At 45.4% G+C, this 22,223-nt stretch overlaps 1 protein-coding gene across 4 annotated transcripts in view; it reads right to left on the bottom strand.

The window, feature by feature from the left end:
* Positions 1–20,302, bottom strand: part of LOC121287218 (KN motif and ankyrin repeat domain-containing protein 1-like) — an 85,985-nt gene extending 65,683 nt beyond the window's left edge. The window contains exon 1 of one of the 4 annotated variants that reach the window (XM_041204897.1): positions 20,154–20,302. The gene's annotated coding sequence lies outside the window, so the exon portion shown is untranslated. Of the gene's footprint in view, positions 1–13,044; positions 13,107–20,153 lie in introns of those variants that run through there. The other 3 variants (XM_041204896.1, XM_041204894.1, XM_041204895.1) reach the window with 3 other exon arrangements.
* Positions 20,303–22,223: the final 1,921 nt, after the last annotated feature.

The raw sequence follows: 22,223 nt of genomic DNA, 5'->3' as shown, positions 1-22,223 counted from the left end.
GCAACACTCGGTCGAGGACAACTCTTTGCGTTGGAAGATCAACAAGTTTTGGGCAGACCAAAGAGTGCCTTTCACTGAGTTGATGATCCTCCAGCTGCAGTTGATGTTTGTCTTGGTGTGTGTCCCTGGGACAGCCCGTAGAGCACAGAGTCCTGTGTCACAGAACTGCTCAGGATGAACCTCGACAGAAACCACTGCATCTCTCTCCAGACCTTCTTTGCAAAGGCACAATCCACAAGGAGGTGAACCATGGTCTCGTCCCCACCACAGCCACCTTGAGGGCAACGTGCAGCGGGGGTGAGACTCCTGGCGTGTTGAAAGGATCTGACAGGGAGGGCCTTTCTCACCACCAGCCAGGCTACGTCTTGGTGCTTGTTGGAAAGTTCTGGCAATGAGGCATTCTGCCAAATGGCTTTGACAGTCTGCTCGGGGAACCATCCCACAGGATCCACCCTCTCCTTTTCCCGCAGGGCCTCTAAGACGTTATGTGCTGACCACTGCCTGATGGACTTGTGGTCAAAGGTGTTTCTCTACATAAATTTTTCCACGAGGGACAGGTGGTATGGCACAGTCCAACTACTTGGAGCGTTCCACAGCAGCATGGCCAGACCCATCCTTCGCAACACTGGGGACAGGTAGAACCTCAGCACGTAGTGACACTTGGTGTTTGCGTACCAAGGGTCTATGCAGAGCTTGATGCAGCCATGTACAAAGGTGGCCATCAGTATGAGGGCAATGTTGGGCATGTTTTTTCCCCCTTTATCTTTTTCGACCTCCAGATAAAGCGAAAGATGGTTCAGGTGATCGCCATTGCGCAGGAGTCTGGAATGGGCCAGACCTGCGCCACATACAGCGCTACTGGTGTTAGTGTAGAGCATTTGGATCCAATTGCGAATTCCCTCCCCAAACCCCATTTTGGAGAGCACATTCACCATGTAGGTGTGCGATATTCTGTCAAAGGCCTTCTCCTGATCCAGGCTGATGAGGCAGGTGTCCACACCCCTGTCCTGCACATAGGCAATCTTATCCCTGAGCAGCATGTCCAGGCACAATGCAGGTCCAGTCAGGGTGGATCACCAATTCCAGAGCGGACTTGACCCGATTGGCGATGACCTTGGACAGAATCTTATAGTCCACATTCAACAGTGAAATGGGTCGCCAATTTCTAATCTCCTCCCTTTCCCCCTTGTGCTTGTAGATGAGGGTGATGATGCCTTTCCTCATGGATTCTGACATACTGCCGGCCAGAAGCATACTCTCGTACACTTCTAGCAGGTCCCGGCCAATCCAGTCCCACAGAGCTGAATAGAACTCCGACAGCAAGCCGTCGCTTCCGAGAGTTTTACTCTTCTCGAAGGACTCAAGGGCCTTAGTCAGTTCGTCAGGAGTTAGCGGTTTGCCCAGGCTGTCCCGTGTACTGTTGTCTAAGACCCAAGTGATAGAGGACAGGAAGGACTGCGAGGCTGTGCTGTCTGTGGGCTTCACGTCACACAATCCAGCATAAAAGGATTTGCTGATCCTCAAAATGTCGAACTGCGATGACTTTACTGAGCCGTCTTCTTCCTTCAGGCTGCTGATCACAGAGCTCTTTCTGTGTACCTTTTGGAAGAAGAAACGTGAGCACGTCTCATCCTGCTCCATGGACCAGAAGATGATCTTGGAGGCCTCCGAAGCAAAGAGCGAGGCTTGCTGGCTCTTCACCTCTTGGAGTTCCTCCTTGACATCGACCCCCATCGACTGCAGCCGGAGCAGATTCTGCATGTTTTTCTGGAGTCAGGACATTTTCCCCTGTTCCTTTCTAGCTTTCTGGGTGCCTTTGAGGATGAAAAACCTCTTGATGTTTCCCTTCATCATTTCCCACCAGTGTGTCAGGGACTCAAAGAGGGGTTTCACGGTTCTCCAACCTTTGTAATCCCTCTTGAGCTCCTCAATGTTCTCTGGGGTCAGCAGTTGCACGTTTAGCTTCCATGCCCCCCTGCCCACCCTCTGGTCTTCCTCTAAGTGACAGTCAGCCAGTAGGAGGCAGTGGTCAGAGAAGAACACCGGCTTGACGTGGATCTGACCGCAAACGCGCGGGACACAAACAGGAAATCTATCCTGGAACGGATGGACCCGTCTGGCCAAGACCAGGTGTATCTATGCCGCGCTCCATCTGCAGGGTTGCTGAAGACGTCGTGCAGCTTGGCATCCTTAACTGTTTCCATCAGGGATCTGGATGTAGCTGTCGGCCCTGCCAGATCGTCCAGCCGCATCGATGATGCAGTTGAAGTCACCACCCAGAATGATCGGCCTGGAGGTCGCCAGCAGCAGTGGGGGCTGCTGAAAACTGCCAGCCGCTCGGCCTTTTGTGCCGGGGCGTACACGTTAATTAACCAGAGTGGAGCATTCTTGTATATTACGTCTGCTATGAGGAGGCGCCCGCCCACCACCTCCTTAACCTCGAAGACAGTGAAGTTGCCTCCCCACAGCAGAATACCCAGGCCGGAGGAATGACCAGATCGATGGCCTGAGGGAGCACCATCATGACCATTGTCTGTAGGAGCTGAGGTGCGGTATCGCACACTCCTGCAGAGACAACAGGTCAGCTTTGACCTTGGCAAGGTAGTCCAAGGTTGCAACACATCGCGTAGTAGATTTAATACTATGCACACTTATGGATACAATCTTTACACCCATTTTAAAGCATTTAGTCTCTTATCAAACCTGTTGTCTCTGAGAGTCCCAGACCTTTGGTCTGCTCCTGCATACCCACAGTGTTCACAAATTGCCTCACTTTGGATGGGCTGAGGAAACTGTCCTGAACCTCCCCATTGGCAATGTTCTGCTCAGGTGGCATCTGGGGGTTCATGCAGAGAACGGGATTTGAAATGTCCTATGTTGGAGAAGCTTCTCCAATCCTCTCCCCCACCCGCCGGGGCGTTGCTGCTCCCGGCTTCCCAGAGCTGGGATGCGCTGAGCGCTTCACAGCTCCCAGATTCCTGGGGCTGGATGGAGATCCTATGATTTATGTCACATAGACAAGGATAAAGTGAACAAATCCCAATCTGTACTGTTGGGACAGTGTATAACTGAACCGTGCTGGTGCTGGTGTCCTCGTGAGCTGAATAACTAGGGAAGTAGAGAGGATTTTAAACTAAATAGTGGGAACAAGGAATCAAATCTGGGAAGAACTGGTAAACCAAAGAGTAGAGATAAGGCAAGAGAGACAGGTATTAACATGGGAAACCATAAAGACTGTGACAGGAAGGGATAGAGTACAAACCTAAGAGTAAATCAGCAGATAAGGCTAGATGCTACAAAAATAATAAAAAGACAAAACTAAAGGCTCTGTATCTAAATGCACATAGCATTCAAAACAAAACAGATAAACTAATAGCACAAATAGAAATAAATAAGTAAGATCTAAGAGCCATTACAGAGACATGGCTACAGGATGACATAGATTGAGACCTGAATATTGAAAGGTATGTGACATTTAGGAAGGACAGGAAGTTAGGAAAAGGTGGAAGGGTGGCTCTGTTAATTAATGATGGTATTAGCACAATAGAGGGGGATGACCTCGATGTAGGTGTGGCTTGGGTTGAGATGAGGAATGATAAAGGCACTTGTGGGAGTGGTATACAGGCCCCCTACACAGTGGGGTAGTGTATAAAAGAAGTGATAATGGGAGCGTGCCAGCAATAATCATGGGGAATTTTAGTCTACATATAGATTGGAAAAATCAGATGGACAAAGGTAGCATAGATGAGGAGTTCATATAATGTTTTCAGGATAGTTTCTTGGAACAGCACATTCTGGAGCCAACCACAGAGCAGGCTATACTAGACCTGGTATTGTCCAGCGAGATAGGGTTGGTTGATGAATTCCTAGTGAAGGTGCCCCTTGGTAGCAGCGATCATAATATGATTGAATTTTACATTCATTTTAAGGGAGAAATGAGTGCGACCAAGACTAGTATTTTAAACTTAAATAATGGCAATTATGAGGGCATGAAAGCAGAGCTAACTAAAGTGACCCGTCGAATGAATTTAAAGGATATGTCAATAGAAGTTCAGTGACAGATATTTAAAGGGATATTTCAAAATACACAGAATATATACATTCCAATGAGGAAGAACTAAAAAGCTTAAAACAGTATCAAACAAAGAAAAAGCATATAATAACACAAAGACCGGTGGCAGGTCAGAAGACTGGAAAGACTATAAAGAACTGCAAAGAATGTCAAAAAGATTAATAAGGAGGGGTAAATTAGTTGAGAGAAAGCTAGCTAGTAACATAAAGATGGATAGTAAGAGTTTCTATAGAGATTTAAATAAAAGAGTTAACAAAGTGAGCATTGGTCCTATAGAGAATGCGTCTAGGGAATTGATAATGGAATGTAGGGAGATGGCGGGTGAATTAAACAGGTATTTTGCTTCGATCTTCACTATAGAAGACACGAGTAACATCCTGGAAATAGCTGTAAATCAGGAAATGGGAGGGAGGGAGGAACTCGGGAAAATTACAATCACCAGGGAAGTGGTATTAAGCAAATTGTTGGGATTGCAGGCTGACAAATCTCCAGGTCTAGATGGACTCCACCCTAAGGTCCTGAAAGAACTGGTTAGTGAGATAGTTGATGCATTGGTTTTAATTTTCCAAAATTCCCCAGATTTGGGGAAAGTTCCATTAGATTGGAAAATAGCAAATATAATTGCTTTATTCAAAAAGGGAGGGAGACAGAAAGCAGGAAACTATAGGCCAGTTAGCTTAACATCTGTTGTAGGGAAAATGTTAGAAGCTATTATTAAAGATGTTATGGCAGGGCACTTAGAAAAATTCAAGGCAGTCAGGCAGAGTCAACATGGTTTTGTAAAAGGGAAATCATGTTTAACCAATTTATTGGAGTTCTTTGAAGGAGTCACATGTGCTGTGGATAAAGGGTGGATGTACTGTACTTAGATTTCCCGAATGCATTTAACAAAGTGCCACATCAAAGGTTATTGTGGAAAATCAAAGCTTATGGTGTAGGGCATAACATACTGGCATGGATAGAAGATTGGCTAGCTATCAGGAAGCAGAGTTGGCAAAAATGGGTCTTTTTTTGCTTGGCAGGATGTGACGAGTGGTGTGTCACAGGGATCAATGCTAGGGCCTCAACTTTTTACAATTTATATAAATGACTTGGATGTAGGGACTGAAGAAATGGTTGCTAAATTTATTCATGACACAAAGATAGGTAGGAAAGTAAATTGTGAAGAGAACTTAAGGAGGCTACAAAGTGACTTGGATAGGTTAAGTGAGTGGGCAAAGATTTGGCAAATGGAGTATAATGTGGGCAAATGTGAAATCATTCATTTTGGCAGGAAGAATAAAAAAGTTTATTATCTAAATGGTGAGAGATTGCAGAGCTCTGAGATTCAGAGGGATCTGGGTGTCCTAGTGCATGAATCACAAAAGATTACAGATACAGCAGGTAATTAGCAAAGCTAATACAATGTTATCATTTATTGTGAGGGGAATTGATTACAAAAGTAGGGAGGTTTATGCTTCAGTTGTATAGGGCACTGGTGAAACTACATCTGGAGTACTGTGTACAGTACTGGTCTCTTTATTTAAGGAAAGATGTAAATGCGTTAGAAGCAGTTCAGAGAAGGTTTACTAGACTAATACCAAGAATGGGCAGGTTGTCCTATGAGGAAAGGCTGGACAGGTTAAGATTGTATTCACTGGAATTTAGAAGAGTAAGAGGTGACTTAATTGAAACTTTTAAGATCCTGAGGGATCTTGACAAGGTGGATGTGGAGAGGATGTTTCCTCCTGTGAGAAAACCTAGAACTAGGGGTCACTGTTTAAAAATAAGAGGTCGCTCATTTATGACAGAGATGAGGAAAAATATTTTCTCTCAGATGGTTGAGTCTTTGCAACTCTCTTCCTGAAAAAGCGGTGGAAGCAGTGTCTTTGAATATTTTTAAGTCAGAGCTAGATAGATTCTTGATTAACAAGAGAGCAAAAGGTTATTAGGGGTAGGCAGGAATGTGGGGGTTGAGGTTGCATTCAGATCACCTATGATCTTATTGAATGGCAGGGCAGGCTCAAGGGGCCAAGTGGCCTAGTGCTCCTAATTCGTAAAATTTGTATGTGAACTAAGGCAAGAGCCAAACCAGATCCAAAGTTGGGTGTCTTGGAGAAGAATTTCTTTAGATTACAGGAGCACATCATTTTCAGTCAGAATTCAGAAAAAGTACAAGTTAATACATTTTTATACTTGTTTGGTGTATTTGCAGATAAAGTAATCCTAAAATAAGGTATAGATGAATCTTCAAACACATTCGGTGAGATATTAAAAGCCTTTGACAAATTTTTTAAACTCCAAGTTGTGGAAAGCGTAGACCTTTAAAGCAGGTCTGGAACACCCCCAATAAAGCAACAAAGAGGCAAGGAGATGCCAACACAGGGAGACAGGAGACCCCAGAGCGAGGGATACAAAACCTAAACAAGTGACAACATGGTTGCAGACCATGCCATTGCAATGAAGTGCATAAACCAAAGAAAAACAAAAACAGAATTACCTGGAAAAACTCAGCAGGTCTGGCAGCATCGGCGGAGAAGAAAAGAGTTGACGTTTCGAGTCCTCATGACCCTTCTGAAGGGTCATGAGGACTCGAAACATCAACTCTTTTCTTCTCCGCCGATGCTGCCAGACCTGCTGAGTTTTTCCAGGTAATTCTGTTTTTGTTTTTGTTTTGGATTTCCAGCATCCGCAGTTTTTTTGTTTTTATCTCTGCATAAACCAAAGAGTTTGGTGTAGAAGAAATGGCTAAGAAGCAATCAAAAGGCTTAAAAATAGAGCTTTTTGAAAATGCTGACATTACCCAAACTGTAACAGATGACAGTACAGAGCAAGTAGCTGGCTGTGAATGTAGGAAAGCTTCTGAGGTAACCAAAAAGAAACAAAACCTGCAAAAAGAAAATGAAGCTGTTCCACAGGAAATGTTCATATCAAAGTTGAGTTGAAAGAACTCAACCAGAAGTACAGCCAGGCACAACAGCAAGTAAAAAAGACACACAAAAAAGTCACTGCCTTGAAAGCCTCTTTGAAGAGTCATTACATTCCCCTGAATAAACATGAGGAGTTTAAAAAAAAAAGATGTTGAATACTACTTCAGAAAAAGCTGCATTGGAACGATCAGTAGTGACAAAGCCATGCACTGAAGCGCAGCATTAGTTTGCAAGAAGTCAACAAGGAAATACAATTGAATGAACAGCTAATTGTCCCTTAAGATCAAATGTAAAAGGAGTACACAACACTTTAGAAGCATGAAGAAATGAAGACTGCCTTGAACAGCAGAACAAATTTGAGATGACTCTGAATTACAAGAAAACTCAAGATGAAGCAGCTGAGCTTTGCAAAGAAAAGGAAACTTGTTGAAGTATCTTCACACACAAGATTCCCTCAGGCCAAAGTTTGTTACTCTGGAAAATTACAAAAAGAAGCAAAATGAATATAATGTCACACTGAACAAACTGAAGAGCCAGTAGACAGAAAAGACTCAGCAATGTTCAGTATTCCAGGGAGAAGCCAAGGGATACAAGGAGACCAAAGAGCTGAAGAACCAGTTGAATGAAAAAGAGGAAGCATTGAAAAGAAAAGCCATAAAACTTTCCAAGCTGCGAGCAGATAATGAAGGCATGAGTGGCACAATTACAGAACCGAAACAAGTTAAGACTTTGCTGGAGACAGACCTGGCCAACAGTGAAATCAAAATGAAGGACAAAACTCTGCAGCAGATGAAGAAAAAAAAGAAAGAAATAGGATTGGAAAATGTAAATCCGAAGCCGAAGCTCAAGGAACTAGAGGGAAAAGCACTGGATACCTCAAACCTGCTGAGGACCATTGAGCTGATGAAAAATGACATGGCTGAAATGAAAATCAAGAACCTAGAATGTCAAAAAAAAGTTGAATAGTTGCAAGAGAAAGTAGAATTTCTCTCAAGGGAGCATGCATCCCAGGAACAACTAGCAGAAGTAAAATTAAAGAACATGAGCTTGAAGGATAGCACAGAGGAATTAGGCTCTGCTAAGGAAAATCTGTTCAGTGTAGAGAACCAACTAACTTTCACGGATGGAAGATGAGTTTGCTGATGAAAAATATGAAATGAGGAGAACACTAGTGTTGCTCACAGGAAGTAGAACACATGCAGAAGAATGTGAAAGATGAGATATGCAGTATGGAACAGCAAATCCAGACTTCAAAGGCAGATAACTCCGAAACAAAGACAACTGAACTCAGCAGAGTAGTTATTGACCTGAATGAAAAGATTCATAACCTTGAAAAGGGATTGGAAAATAAAAGAATAACCAAATATTTCATTAAAATTGTGAAACAAGTGGAAATAAAGGTTCCATTTTTGAGACATAAACTTCCAGGAAGAACATGGCAGACCCAATGGAAAAAGAAAATCCAAGTCCGCGCTAAGACTGAACGGGGCAAACATTCTCTTTGGAAGGAATGGGACAGACCCACGGTGCCCGAACGAAACAGACAGGTTGTCAATAAAGAGAAACACAACTCAATGGAGACACCCAAGTGTTGGAAACAGAATACTCTAATTTCAATGCCAACCCAAAGCAACTGAGACTACCATCCCTCAAATCATGACAGAATGAGATCTGGAAGTATCATAAAGCCTCCAGACCATTTGAATTTATAAAGTTAGAGACTTGAGATGAGGAGGAGGGGTAGCATATAAAGGAGATTGTATTGTAAATATATTTGGGTAAGCACTTGGGAGGTGGTATAGTATAAGGGTGTTCAGTAGAGTAAGGATTAATGTGGGACTGGAGAACAGTACTGCCCACAGTATGATGCAGAGTCACATGATGGTGGATTGTGTAGTAAAGTCTGGAAGGAGTTAGCATGGATACAGCACCCATGCAGGGCTGTACCTTGGAGATGTACGTAGTTATGGGTTACCAATAAACTGTTTATGTTCAACCATACAAGCCTCCAGACCTCTTAGTGAGACACCAAACAGCCTTACAATATTGCGCACCTCTGGTTCCAGCTATTGCTATTCCTTCTTTCAGAAGTGGTCCTCTTTTCCCAGGGAATTAGGGCCTGAATTTTACCCACGGCAGCTCCCCGCAATCAGCCCCGACTGCGATTTCACGCTGTCTGGCCAATTAAGGTCCGCCCAGCATGAAACACGTCTCTCCAATGGTTGGGAAGGACCAGGCGAGATGTGGCGGCCTGTCAACTGCCGGGTCCAATGGCAACTCGGCAGTCGGTTTAAAACAGTACAGGCAGCTCCTTCAAGGCTGCGAGGGAAGAACATATTTGGAGCATTCTGAACACTAAAATTATGGCGTCAACTGCGGCTGGAGACACCAGACGGGAGGGCAGGTCAAGTGGGCACTCGGGGGCTCTCGCTCCCCAGTTTTCGGATGAGTGCCTTGCGGTCCTCCTGGAGGAAGTGGCTGCCAGGAGGGACACGCTCATCCCCAGAGATGGAAGGAGGAGGCCACCGCACCTAACAAAAAGAGCTTGGGAGGAGGTGGCTGCGCAGGTCAGCAGCCACAATGTTGTGCAAAGCATATGGGTGCAGTGCTGCAAAAGGTTTAATGACCTACTGTGCTCAAGAAGGGTGAGTACCGTGCTGGCATGGATCAGTATGGTGAAGTGTTAAGGTCTGGACGTCCCCCCATGGAGCTCAGGGGACTCTGAGTGCCAACTGTCAATGATACTGGAGTTGGCCAAGGGGGTGAGCCCTGGCTACTTGGACTGAGTGCCTTTGTGACTTGAGGGCCATGACTCTGATGTGCCTGCGAGGTGTGCCTCAGGTGGCATTGGCCAGGCTGCAATGGCGATGCAGGTAGAGAGTGGACTAATGAATGCTCCTCTGTCCTTTCAGGAGAAGACGACATAAAACTTTGAAAGGTCATGGACAGGCGGAGGCCCCCAAACCTCCTAATCCTAACCTGATTCGAGGAGGACACCTTGGAGCTGGAGAGGCGCCCAAACCTCGGTCAACCGAACATAGAGAGGCTGGGGTGTCAGACGAAGGTAAGAGTGCAGTACACAGGTGAGAGTTTCAGATGGTGCAAACATTTTTGTGTAGTCTCATCATTGATGGGAGCCTCAAAATTGGATTCCCCATTGATCACTGAAAGATGAAGGCACCATGTCGCAGATCTCCATTGACTCATCAGGGTGCCTGGCATGCACAGTGAGTGACAGTGTGATGTCTTAAACTAATGGCATGTCATTGTTCTCCCTTAGATTCACCAACACACAATCAATTGCAGGACCCCGAAGAGCCATCCCTGATACCAGTGAACTGCCAGGCTTCACATGCACTTGTGTCACACCCGCTCTCTGAAGCAGGCACCATCGCAGATACCAGCACCTCGGTGGGCATTAGCTCCTCAGCTAGAATGTCAGAGCACAGTGGTGAGGGCACTTCAAACTCACTTGAGGAGCAGGAAGAGACAGAGTGTACCGGCAATCAGAGGACTGCTGGAGACCAGGACATTGCTTACTCGAAGGCAGATGATGAGCTCTGGAATCGTCCACTATGTAGCAAATGCTGGATGTCCAGTGGGATGTGCGGGAGGATCTGGCAGAGATCCATGAGGGTACACGTGCCATGTCTCTGTTGGGGAGGAGTCCATGCAGACCATAAGCATTGCAGTGACCCTCATGGCCGAGCAAACTGCCTCATCCATTGAGAGAGTGGTTAGCCTCATGGAGAGGCAGCTCCAGGGACAGAATCAGGGGTTCCTGGGGATGCGCTCGAACCTGCAAGCTCTCACACAGGCAATGACCTCAGGTAGTCAGTGCCAGTGTGGGAGGTGGATGAGGCATCCAGTATCCCAGCTAGGTGCTCATCCATTAATGGTGTACAGGGAGATCCACAGTGAACTCACGTTGGCGCACGAGCTGCTTGTCGTCTCTGCAGGCTCCTCTCAGAGCGCACTGGATGATGGCAGCAGCTCCTTCACCCCTCTGCCAGTATGTAATGCTGGACGTGACTGTCTCTAAACTTTCTTGCACAGGCACTGAGTGGACTTTGGGTTCAAATGAATGGGTCATTTTGGGCATCCTGAATGGAGGCAGCAGCCCTGGCATAAGGTGGAAGCAGATCTTTGGCAGCCTAGCTGAAGGAGCATTGGATCAAGGCGTCCCTGCCTCCCTGAAGGATACAGAGGTCTACCTTCACATCTTCAGTTCTCCTCACCATTCTCCTCACTGAGCTCCTCTTCTGACTCACTGGTGGGTTCATCCTCTGTGGCCTGTGGAGCTGCCTCAAGATCCTCTTCCTCCAGTGAGTACCCCCCCCACCCACCCCTGCCAGTGCTAGATTGTGGAGAGCCCAATCATGTGACAAATGGATGTCAAAGTCTCCCTGGGAGGCAGACCCTCCTTCGGCATTGCACCTCAGACACATTAAGGTAGCTGCATCACTGCCTGTAAATCCTGGCAGCAGGATAGTGGTGTCTCCTGCAGCCCTTCAGCCTCGGACTACCTGCTGGCCCTGCGCCCCTTGTGCCTGCGCCTCTCCTCCCTCAGGTCCGCCCCCCTGCCGGAAACTGCATTTGGACACCTGGCCTCCTCTCCCTTCTGCCCCTCTCTTCCTCCTCAGAGGAGGTGCCACCAGCAGAGACCACAATCTCCATTACCAGGGCAACAGAAGGCTGTCTGACACCTGGAAGAGTCCACTCGGTCTGAGTCCTCTGGGGCCTTGGAGACACCAATAAGTCCTGAAATGAAGCCTAGAAATGCTAAGAATGAAGCTCAGAACTGAGATGAAGTTGTCAAGTTCAAATAAGCAACTAGCAGCAAACTATCTCCTAAACTCCTCACTACTCATACTGGCAATGCTGCTGACCCTTTTAATCCTGCCCTTGGACGAGGTTCTGCCAAATATGGGCTGCCATTTTCGCACTCATCGCCCGGCAAATCGCACAGGCAATGTAAAATCCGGTTCAATTGTTTTTAACGGCCTTAGGTGGCTTCTAAATTGATAGGTGGCTCTGACACCTGCGCCATCCTGAAGATCGCGTGCAAGATGACGTTTGGGATGCGTACCCGAGGTCCTTGCCCAATATTTTATTTTATGCCCAATCGGGTCAGGCGCGTGCCCACCCATGAGGCATAAAGTTCTGCCCCAGGAAATATTCCACTAACAGATCCTGCCACAGAAACTTTACCAAGTATATGCATTGTAGCATGGACACTGGCAGAAAATGGAGACAACAAGTAGTTTGACAAATGGATAGGCAGTGAACTCCATACATGGGACTTTCAAACACACGCACACTCTCACAATCTCAGCCTTACCCAGCTAAACAATTATACCCGAGTCCTTCCTGCTCTGAATTACTTTCTTCCTTTTCCCCATAAATCTGTAACAGCTTTTAAAAGAGGAGATCTTTCCATATCCAGTACAAAGCTTGATCCCCATCAGAATTTTTGAATCACTATTGTGATCATTTAATTGCCACAGCAGGAAAATAAGTTGAAACATGCGGCAATTAGAGATCCCAGTGGCTGATAGCTATTTCATCTAATGGGCAATACAGCAGTCAGTTCACAATAGTTTACAACCGCTCCATTCTTCGAGCTGTTGTGCTGTCTCTGGCTACAGCCTGGCCGTCTACACAGAGTTCTCCATTTGTGTCACTCTCACAAGTCACTACTGTGGGCTGGATGAAGGCAACTATTGATTCTCTGCCACTTTGGGAACCTCTACTGTTAAAAATCTGGCATCCTCTCTAATTGCCCCATTGTTGCTGCCTTGTTAGCCTCAGATTAAAGTTCACATTCCCAAATGTTACATCTTGTAACAGCTGCAGTGCGTCGCCCACAACATTCCCAACAACAAAAAAAGCAGCAGAAAACCACATTAGGGACAAATTTCTCAAGGAAACATTCAAACACAGGGTAAGGCCAGGCACCATAGGATCCATCATGCAGAAGGAATGCTTTAACTAGGCAATGCAAACAGGACTTGAGTGTCAGCATCAACCCCTCACAACTTTTTAACACCTCTTGTTACTGACCTGCTGTGCGTTTCCAGCATTCTCTCCTTGTGTGAGCAAGGCACAGCAACAGGTCTCAGCTAACCAAACAAGTGAAGCACTAGTTTTGTTTGTCCTTTTGTCCAATGCTGCTTTCACCAGTTATCCAAAGTCCCACTCTCTTAGGGTAGCTTAGGTAAAACCAAGACTTGGCATGAATACAGGATAGGGCATTACTGGAATTCACCCATTGATGAAGCACTGACCACAGGAAAAATAGTTAGCAAAGATTTCCTCGGTTTTTCTGATGACACACTTGTTACATTCAATTGCCTCTATGTGACAAGAGCACGGCAAACATCTCTTTCCCCCATTAGTCAAATAAATCAGCATCCCGCTAAAACTCAAGCAGTGTCAGAGGATAACGACACTCTGATCCAGTATCAACCTTGCTTCATCAAGTGTAGTAACTGAAATATTTTTCTTTCTGGCTTGTGCTGCAGTGACCACAATAAAATTTTACATCCTGCTGGAACCAGGGACTGGAAAGGTATACAGGGGCTCGGCCAAGCTAGGGACTGAGGGACAGAGCCTGGGAATGAGCGACAGTCAGGGGCCAAGTCAAGGCCTCAGGGACAGGGCCTAGGATTAAGGTTCAGAGCTGAGCTGGAGACTGAAGGGCAGAGCTGAGCTGGGGACTGAGGGACAGAGCTTGAGTTTGAGGGACAGGACCCGAGACTGGGGTCAGAGCTGAGCTGGAGACTGAGGAACAGGGACTGAGGGGCAAGGCCGGGCCATGGACTAAGGGACAGGCCCTGGGGCTGAGGAAAGGGCTGAACTAGGGATTGAGGGACAGGGCCTTGGGCTGGGGGACAGAGCCGAGATTGAGACTGAGGGACTAGTGCTGAGCTAGGGACTGAAGAACAGGGTTGAGCCGGGGTCTGGAGGACAGGCCCAGCCCACAGATTGAATTTTATTTGCAATGATTAAAAATCAGTAGCTCGCCCAGACTCCCAGCTGTAGAAGTCACTATTTTTCACTCTAAAAGCCAAGAAGACCAACGGAGTAAAATACTGGCAGAGTCTCAGCAGTTGTTATGAACACATTGTCCTGCCAAGAGGGCTGTGAGTGTGCAGCCAAAGGGTGCGGTGTCCGACAGTCTCTCCCCTGATAGAAGCAGGAAGGAAAGTTGTTCTTTCTAACATGTACATGAATGCTGCCATGTTGTTGTGCATGTCTGTAACGGAGAGCAGAAAGAGCCACCATTTCCCCTGTGCATTGATAAAATAGGAGACCTGTGTGTATCCCACTAGTGTTTTGTGTCAGTGCGCCATGCAACAGCCTGGGACCTGAAATTCAGTCACAACTACAGTGGAACTCAGCTTCCCCTCACTCCGGGAGCTGGCTGCAGCATTGAGTGGAGCTGTCGGGGCAGATGTTGGCATGGAGACTGACAGTTACCCCACCTCTTGCTCTTCCAACCTCCTGCAAACCCACTTTATAGAGCAGGCACAGGCCAGGCACACTGAGCCACTTGCACCCACTCACCTCTACCCCAATCCAGGCCCATTAGGAGTGGGCTGGGAGGGCAACAAATAGATAAAAACAAGGGGATAAAGCAGACTCTCTCAGCAATTCATCCAACATTAAATCTTACACCCCTCTCTACCTGGAAACTGTCAAAGTGATATTTCAACACCAGCTCATTGTGAGTGAGGCTGTAGTGCATATTAACCGCTCCTGTATCTCCTCGGGCAAGACTCCCCTATCTTTCTCCTGACATTTGCTAATGTTTCTTCACTCCTTTCAGCCTGGGGGAGACAATGTCACATTACAAGGCAATGTCTTGTAATTCTTAAAGTGACAGTGCGTGCTCTTAAAGGAACAATGTGCTCGTTTAAAGGGGCTGTACTGCCCATGTGGAAATGTATTTAACAAACCAATGACTTAATTTGTTCCAGCTGAAAATTAAGTTACACCCTACCAGTTTCACAAGAAAGCTCAAATATTCTCTATTAAATAATTACATACATTTATATAGTGCCTTTAACATAGAAAACATCCCTAAGAGAAAAATGGATAAACAGGTCTAAATAAGCAGACATGATGGGAGATGACTGAAAGCTTAGCGAGTTCCCGAGAACAGCTGAAGGCTCTACCTCCAATGGTGAAGTAATGGGTGTGGGGTGGGATACACAAAAGGCAGAGTCAGAGGACTGGTGGGACATCTGGTGGAGGTGTTTACAGAGATAGGGTGGGCAAGGCCATGGAGGGTTTGGATCTGTGGATGATGGAGACGTAATATAGTGTCACTAAGGATAGCACTGAGGGAACTTGGGCAATGGAGTCCTGACTAAAATCGCACTTATAAATGGAGGAGGCTGTCAAGGAACTTGTGGAAATCGGGTCATAATAGTTTCAGCGGAGGAAGGAGGCACTATGCTAGAGCTGTGGGTAAAATGGTCATGACAGAGGTAAGCAGTCTTGGTGAAGCCAGTTTAACTTGATTAATACCAAGGATATGGGACTTCAGATATAGAGAGACAAGAGAAGCTGGTGTTGTGCTCCTTAGGGCCGTGAAGGTTAAGGGGAGATTTAATAGAGGTATTCAAAATTATGAGGTGTTTTGATAGAGTAAATAAGTAGAAATTGTTTCCACTGGCAGGTGAGTCAGACTGAGCCAGAGGGTACAGCCACGTTTTACACAGCGAGTTGTTATGTTCTGGAATGCACAATTTGAAAGGAAGGTGAAGCAGATTCAATAGTAATATTCAAAAGGCAATTGGATAGGGGAAAAAATTGCAGGGCTATGGGGCAAAAACAGGGGTGTAGGACTAACTGGCCAACTCTTTCACAAAGATCCAGCATGGGCATGAGGAGCCAAAAGGCTTCCTACTGTCCCCTATCATTCTGTGAAGCTCATCTTAGGGTTGAATTGGGGCACTGAGGTCAAATGTTAAAAAAAGTGGGAACTAAAACCATTCACTGACTTCAACTCTACTTTCTTTTGTATGGAACAGATGTAGAGGCCAGAAGCTACCTCTGACCCTCTATGTATAGTGACCCATCAATGAAAGGTTGAGGGTACACAGCAGAGGAACAAAAACTGTTCACTTGGGAGTTTCACTCAACAAGCTCCAGCTTCACAACTGGACAAACTCACTCTGTGGTTGGCTCCCTCTGCACATTCTCCCTCACTGTTTAATGTTTGTTTTTAATAAGTTGCTCTATTCATTCCACACAAGCCCGTTTTGTGCTGTTGCATTGTGCATCGGGCCCAGGGGTCACCCCTTTGCTGAATGTGTAGGTCTGTTGTGCTTCTCCTCAAACCTCACTATTGCTTTTTTGTATTCACAAATTTCAGTGAAGGGCTAGAGTGCAGTAACTGTTGCTTCTTGCTCCACTTTGCCCTCTCTCCCACCATATTCAAAGTCTGCAGCACCATACCCAGGCCAAAAAAAGACAGGAACACAAGATGAAGTAGTGACTAATTAATGGCACCCATGGGTTTTCCAAGCCTGTAGATTGTAGGGGGAAAGTTAGAGGGAGGAACTTCAGAATGTTGTGGCCCAGGGAAGGAATGAATTTGTAAGAAATGATGTTAAGAATCTTACAAACATAAGAATTCAGAGCAGGAATAGGCCATTCGGCCTCTCAAGCCTGCTCCGCCATTCAATAAGATCATGGCTCATCTGATTGTGTCCTCAATTCCACATTCCACCTACCCCTAATAACCTTTGACCTCCTGTTAGTCAAGAATCTATCTACCTCTGCCTTAAAAATATTCATTGACCCTACCTCCACTGCTCTCTGGGAAGAGAGTTCCAAAGTCTCACAATCCTCCGAGGGAAAAAATTTCTTCTCGTCTTCATCTTAAATGGGAGACCCCTTATTTTTAAACTGTGCCCCCCAGTTCTAGTCTCTCCCATAAGGGGAAACATCCTTTTAGTATCTGCCCTGTCAAGTCTCTTCAGGATCTCATATGTTTCAATAAAATCATCTCTCATTCTTCTAAACTCCAATGGAGACAGGCCCAGCCTGTCCAATCTTTCTTTGTAACATAAATCCCCATCCCAGGTATCAGTCAAGTGAACCTTCCCTGATTGCTTCTAATGCATTTATATCCTTTCTTCAATAAGGAGACCAAAACTGTACACAGTACTCCAGATGTGGTCTCACCAACACCCTATACAACTGTAGCAAAACAGCTCTATTTTTATATTCCATTCCCCTTGCAATAAATCACTTGCTGTACCTACATACCAACTTTTCCTGATTCATGTACCAGGACATCCAGCTTCCTCTATACCTCAGGATTCTGCAATCTCTCTCCATTTAAATAATATGCTGTTTTTCTATTCTTCCTGTCAAAGTGAATTTTACATTATACTTGATCTGTCAATTTTTAGCCCACTCACTTAACCTATCCATATCCCTTTGCAGATTCCTTATGTCCTCTACACAATTTAATTTCCTATCTATCTTTGTATCATCAGCAAATTTAGCATACATTCAGTCCCATTATCCAAGTCGTTCATATAAATTGTAAATAGTTGAGGCCCCCGCACTGATCCCTGTGGCACTCCACTCGTCACATCTTGCCAACCATTTATCCTACTTTCTGCTTCCTGTTGCTAACCAATCCTCCATCCATGCTAAATATGTTATCCCCTACACCATGTGCTCTTATTTTGCATAGTATTGTTCTTTGAACGCAGTGAGGAATCACAGGGAAAATGTTGGGTGTGGTTAGATGAAGCGGAATGGTAAATGCTATTGCATGCACAGCGGCTTTACTTTGTCATAGAGTCATAGAGGTCTATAGCACAGAAAAATGCCCTTTGGCCCATCAAGTCTGCAACGGTCAAACAAGTACCTAACTATTCTAATCCCATTTTCCAGCACAAGGCCCACGGCCTTGTATGCCATGGCATCGCAAGTGCACATCCAAATACTTCTTAAATGTTGAGGGTTTCTGCCTCTACTACCCTTTCAGGCAGTGAGTTCCAAATTCTCACCACCATCTGGGTGAAAAAATTCTTCCTCACATGCCCTCTAAACCTCTTCCCCCTTACCTTAAATCTATTCCCCCGATTATTAATCCCTCCACCTAGGGGAAAAGTTCCTTCCTATCTACCCTATCTATGCCCCTCATAATTTTATACACCTTAATCATGTCCCCCCCTCAATCTCCTCTGCTCTGGAGAAAATAACCCCAGTCTATCCAATCTCTTAAAACTAAAACTCTCCAGCCTAGGCACCATCTTGGTTAATCTCCTCTGTACTCTCAATCACATCCTTCCTATAATTTGGATTCCAGAACTGCATGCAATACTTTATCTGTGGCCTAACCAGCATTTTATACAGTTCCAGGATAACCTCCCTGCTCTTATATTCTATACCTCAACTAATAAAGGCAAGTATCCCACATGCCTTCTTAACCACCTTATCTACCTGTCCTGCTGCCTTAAGGGACCAATGGACCTGCACACCAAAGTCCCTCTGATCCTCGGTACTTCCCAGGGTCTTATCATTCATCATATATTCCCATGCCTTGTTTGTCCTGCCCAAGTGCATCACCTCACACTTATCCGGATTAAATTCCATTTGCCACTGATCAGCCCATCTGACCAGACCGTCTATATCCTCCTGTAATCTAAGGCTATCCTCCTTACTATTTACCACCCCACCAATTTTCATGTCATCCGCCAATTTACTGATCAACCCTCCTACATTCAAGTCTAAATCGTTTATATATACCACAAACAGCAAGTGACCCAACACCGACCCCTATGGAACCCCATTGGACACAGGCATCCAGTCACAAAACACCCTTCGACCATCACCCTCTGCTTCCAGCCAATCAGCCAATTCTGAATCCAGTTTGCCAAATTGCCTTTGATCCCATGGGCTCTTACCTTCGTTATCAGTCTCCCATGCAGGAGCTTATCAAAAGCCTTGCTGAAGTCCAAGTAGACTATGTCAAATACATTGCCTTCATCTACACACCTGGTCACCTCTTCAAAAAATTCAGTCAAATTGGTCAGACATGACCTCCCCTTAACAAAACCATGCTGACTGTCCTTGATTAATCCCTGCCTCTGTCCCTCAGAATTGCTTCCAATAGTTTCCCTACATTAACAGTTCCAATGTGACAATGGAAGCTTATTCACCAATCGCATAACATGGAGAGCTGCAACCAGTTATTTTTTTGTAGTGTGTCATGTACAGTGTTTTTCAAGTACATCCAGGTAGGTACACACCAAGGCTGCAGTTTACACTACCTTCACCAGACACACACACACACACACACACACCAGGGCTGCAGTTTACACTACCTTCGCCGGATGTGCACGCACACACCTGGGCTGCAGTTTACACTAACTTTACCGGACACACACACACACCAGGGCTGCAGTTTACAGTATCTTCACCAGACACACACACCAGGGCTGCAGTTTACACTATTTTCACCAGACACACACACACCAGGGCTGCAGTTTACACTACCTTCACCGGACGCACACACACACCAGGGCTGCAGTTTACACTATTTTCACCAGACGCACATACACCAGGGCTTCAGTTTACACTACATTCACCGGACGCGCGCGCACACACACAAACACCAGGGCTGCAGTTTACATTATTTTCTCCAGACACACACACCAGGGCTACAGTTTACAATTTTATCTTGAACACGCATCAACCGCTTGTATTTATATCCCGTTTATTTTGCATTTTTTTCTGGGATTTTGCACGTTGTTAATTTCCGGAGTTTTATATATCTAGCCATCGTATCAGTTTAAAGAGGAACTTTGCTCATTACTGTGACTCTGTGCACCGTTTCAGCATTCGACCTTTTCACTCCTCTCCCTCTCAGGGACTCAGTGTAGGTTTAAAACCCGGACACCTCCTGATCTGGGTTTTGGACAGTTTTCCACTTTCCTTCGCCACCCAACCCAATTCGCTGATTGGTCTTTGATTTGTACAGTCGTATCTCAGAAGCCAGGTCCCGGTGACCCAGCGACAGCCCCGTAAATGCCCGGTAAATGTTAGAAACCCTCTCACTCATCTTTCAAAATTCGTATACATCAGACAGCTCCTGTTCCAATTCGTACTGGTTCTAATGAAGTCAGTGTTCAGCTTACCTTAAACCACGGACTTAAATGTTCCTGAACTTCCAGTAGCTGCTGATGTGACTGACAAAGCTTCAGTGCAGATGTCCAGAGAGGGAGGAGTCCCTTTCTTAACTCAAGGAGAACTGCAACGCCCGGATGCGTCTGTTTGTTGATCCCTGTAATATGTGGCTGAGACTTTATTGCCCTGCAGTCGGGTAGTGATTTAACTCATCGCCGTTAATATAAATTGTTATTTCATACTTTAAGGAAGCCCCGTTTATACCGTTCCTTGCAAGTGACCAACTGGCAGACAGAATGCCCCCATCAGCCCTACTGGATGTGGATAAGTCACTTGAGCAGAATAAGCCTCGTTGCTGGTCATCTTGAGCTGCTAGTCAGCTCCTAACCTCAACACCATCTTTGTAAAGGCAAGCTGGTAAACCATGGGTTGGTCAGTGGTGAGATTTTTAAAAATGTATTCATGGATGTGGGCTTCGCTGGCTAGGCCAGCATTTATTGTCTATCCCTAATTGCCCTTGAGAAGGTGGTGATGAGCTGCCTTCTTGAACCGCCCCAGTCCATGTGGTGTAAGAACATCCACAGTACTGTTAGGGAGGAAGTTCCAGGATTTTGACCCAGTGACAGTGAAGGAACGGCGATATATTTCCAAGTCAGAACGGTGAGTGACTTGGAGGGGAGCTTCCAGGTGGTGGTGTTCCCATGTGTCTACTGCCCTTGTCCTTCTAGATGGTAGTGGTCATGGGCTTGGAAGGTGCTGTCTAAGGAGCCTTGGTGATTTCCTGCAGTGCATCTTGTAGATGGTAGATGACATTGGTCCTTTGATGGATGGTGAGATTTGCCATCTGAGAGATTACCACCTCCAGGAAGTCCATGGCCTGGCCCAAAATGCAAGTCGCTGACTGCAATGCCATGACCAAGACCATATGAGAGAACAGGCCAGAAGCCTTATTCACACTACTCACATGAGGTCACACAAACAGACCAGCTCCCACATGGCATAAGTTGTCATAAGCACAAGAAACAACAATGTTGCTTTCTAAATGTTGTGAATACATGGTTCATGGTTCATGTGTTTTAGAATACACCTTTTAGTCTTAAGATATGCTAAGACCCTGGACCAAACTCTCAAATGTTTGGTACAATCCAATTAGAGAACAGTAACTTCTTGTTTAAAGTAGACAAAGTTAGAGATCCAAGACGCTTGCTAAGAGAATAAAACCACAAGGTTCCACAGCTTCTGAACAAACAAAATAAACTTTACAGTCAGAAAAGTAAAACAATTTACAATATCTATTTTATACTCTAACATTCAGAATTAACATGAGGTACATGTGAAAAAGAGGCAAACTGTGGTTGAACAGACCACACTGCACAATAAATGGCAAATGCGACCAAGACAGATCCCAAGAATTTCTCAGCAGTTCTCATTTTTTCATTAGCAAACTCAGTTTTCGTGCGTGATAATTGGTTCTCTACACTGATCAGTTTTCCCTTAGCAGAGCCTAATTCCTCATGGAGCCTTTGACATTCTTGCATTTCTGATACTAACTTTTCTTGGTCCTGGGCTAGTTGTTTTTCCACGTCATCCTGTCTAGTGTTACGAGCTTTGGCTCTAGCTGCTCCTCAATTGGGGAAAAGTCCAGGATGTTCCTCCTGCCAAATCTCTATTTCCCACACCTCAACTGGCTCTCTCAAAACTCTCGGAGCTGCAAAAAATTCCAACCTGCAAAATCCTCACCCAACATAAAATCTACTCCTTCCATAGGTAAACTAAGAACAATTCCCACCCTAACAATTCCGTTCACTAAGTCAATTTATAAATTGACATTACATTAAGGGAACAGGTTCATAAGTTCCATAAAGACCCCGTATTAATACCCCGTATTTCACACAATTTGTATTGTCAGCCATCATCAATGATTGATCTGCCCCAGTAGCTCTCAAAATATTAATTTGTTTGCTTGTTTTGTTGGAGGATTAAGGATCAAGAGAACACTTCTCCTTTTGAGTTAAAGTCTCTATAACCTCCAAGTAACCTGCCTTACTTTAGCGGTATTCAAGGAAGAATCCCCTTTATTA

The sequence above is a fragment of the Carcharodon carcharias genome, chromosome 14 (assembly GCF_017639515.1).
Source record: "Carcharodon carcharias isolate sCarCar2 chromosome 14, sCarCar2.pri, whole genome shotgun sequence".
In the NCBI taxonomy this organism is placed as follows: Eukaryota; Metazoa; Chordata; class Chondrichthyes; order Lamniformes; family Lamnidae; genus Carcharodon; species Carcharodon carcharias.
This window is presented reverse-complemented; position numbering and strand designations above follow the sequence as displayed.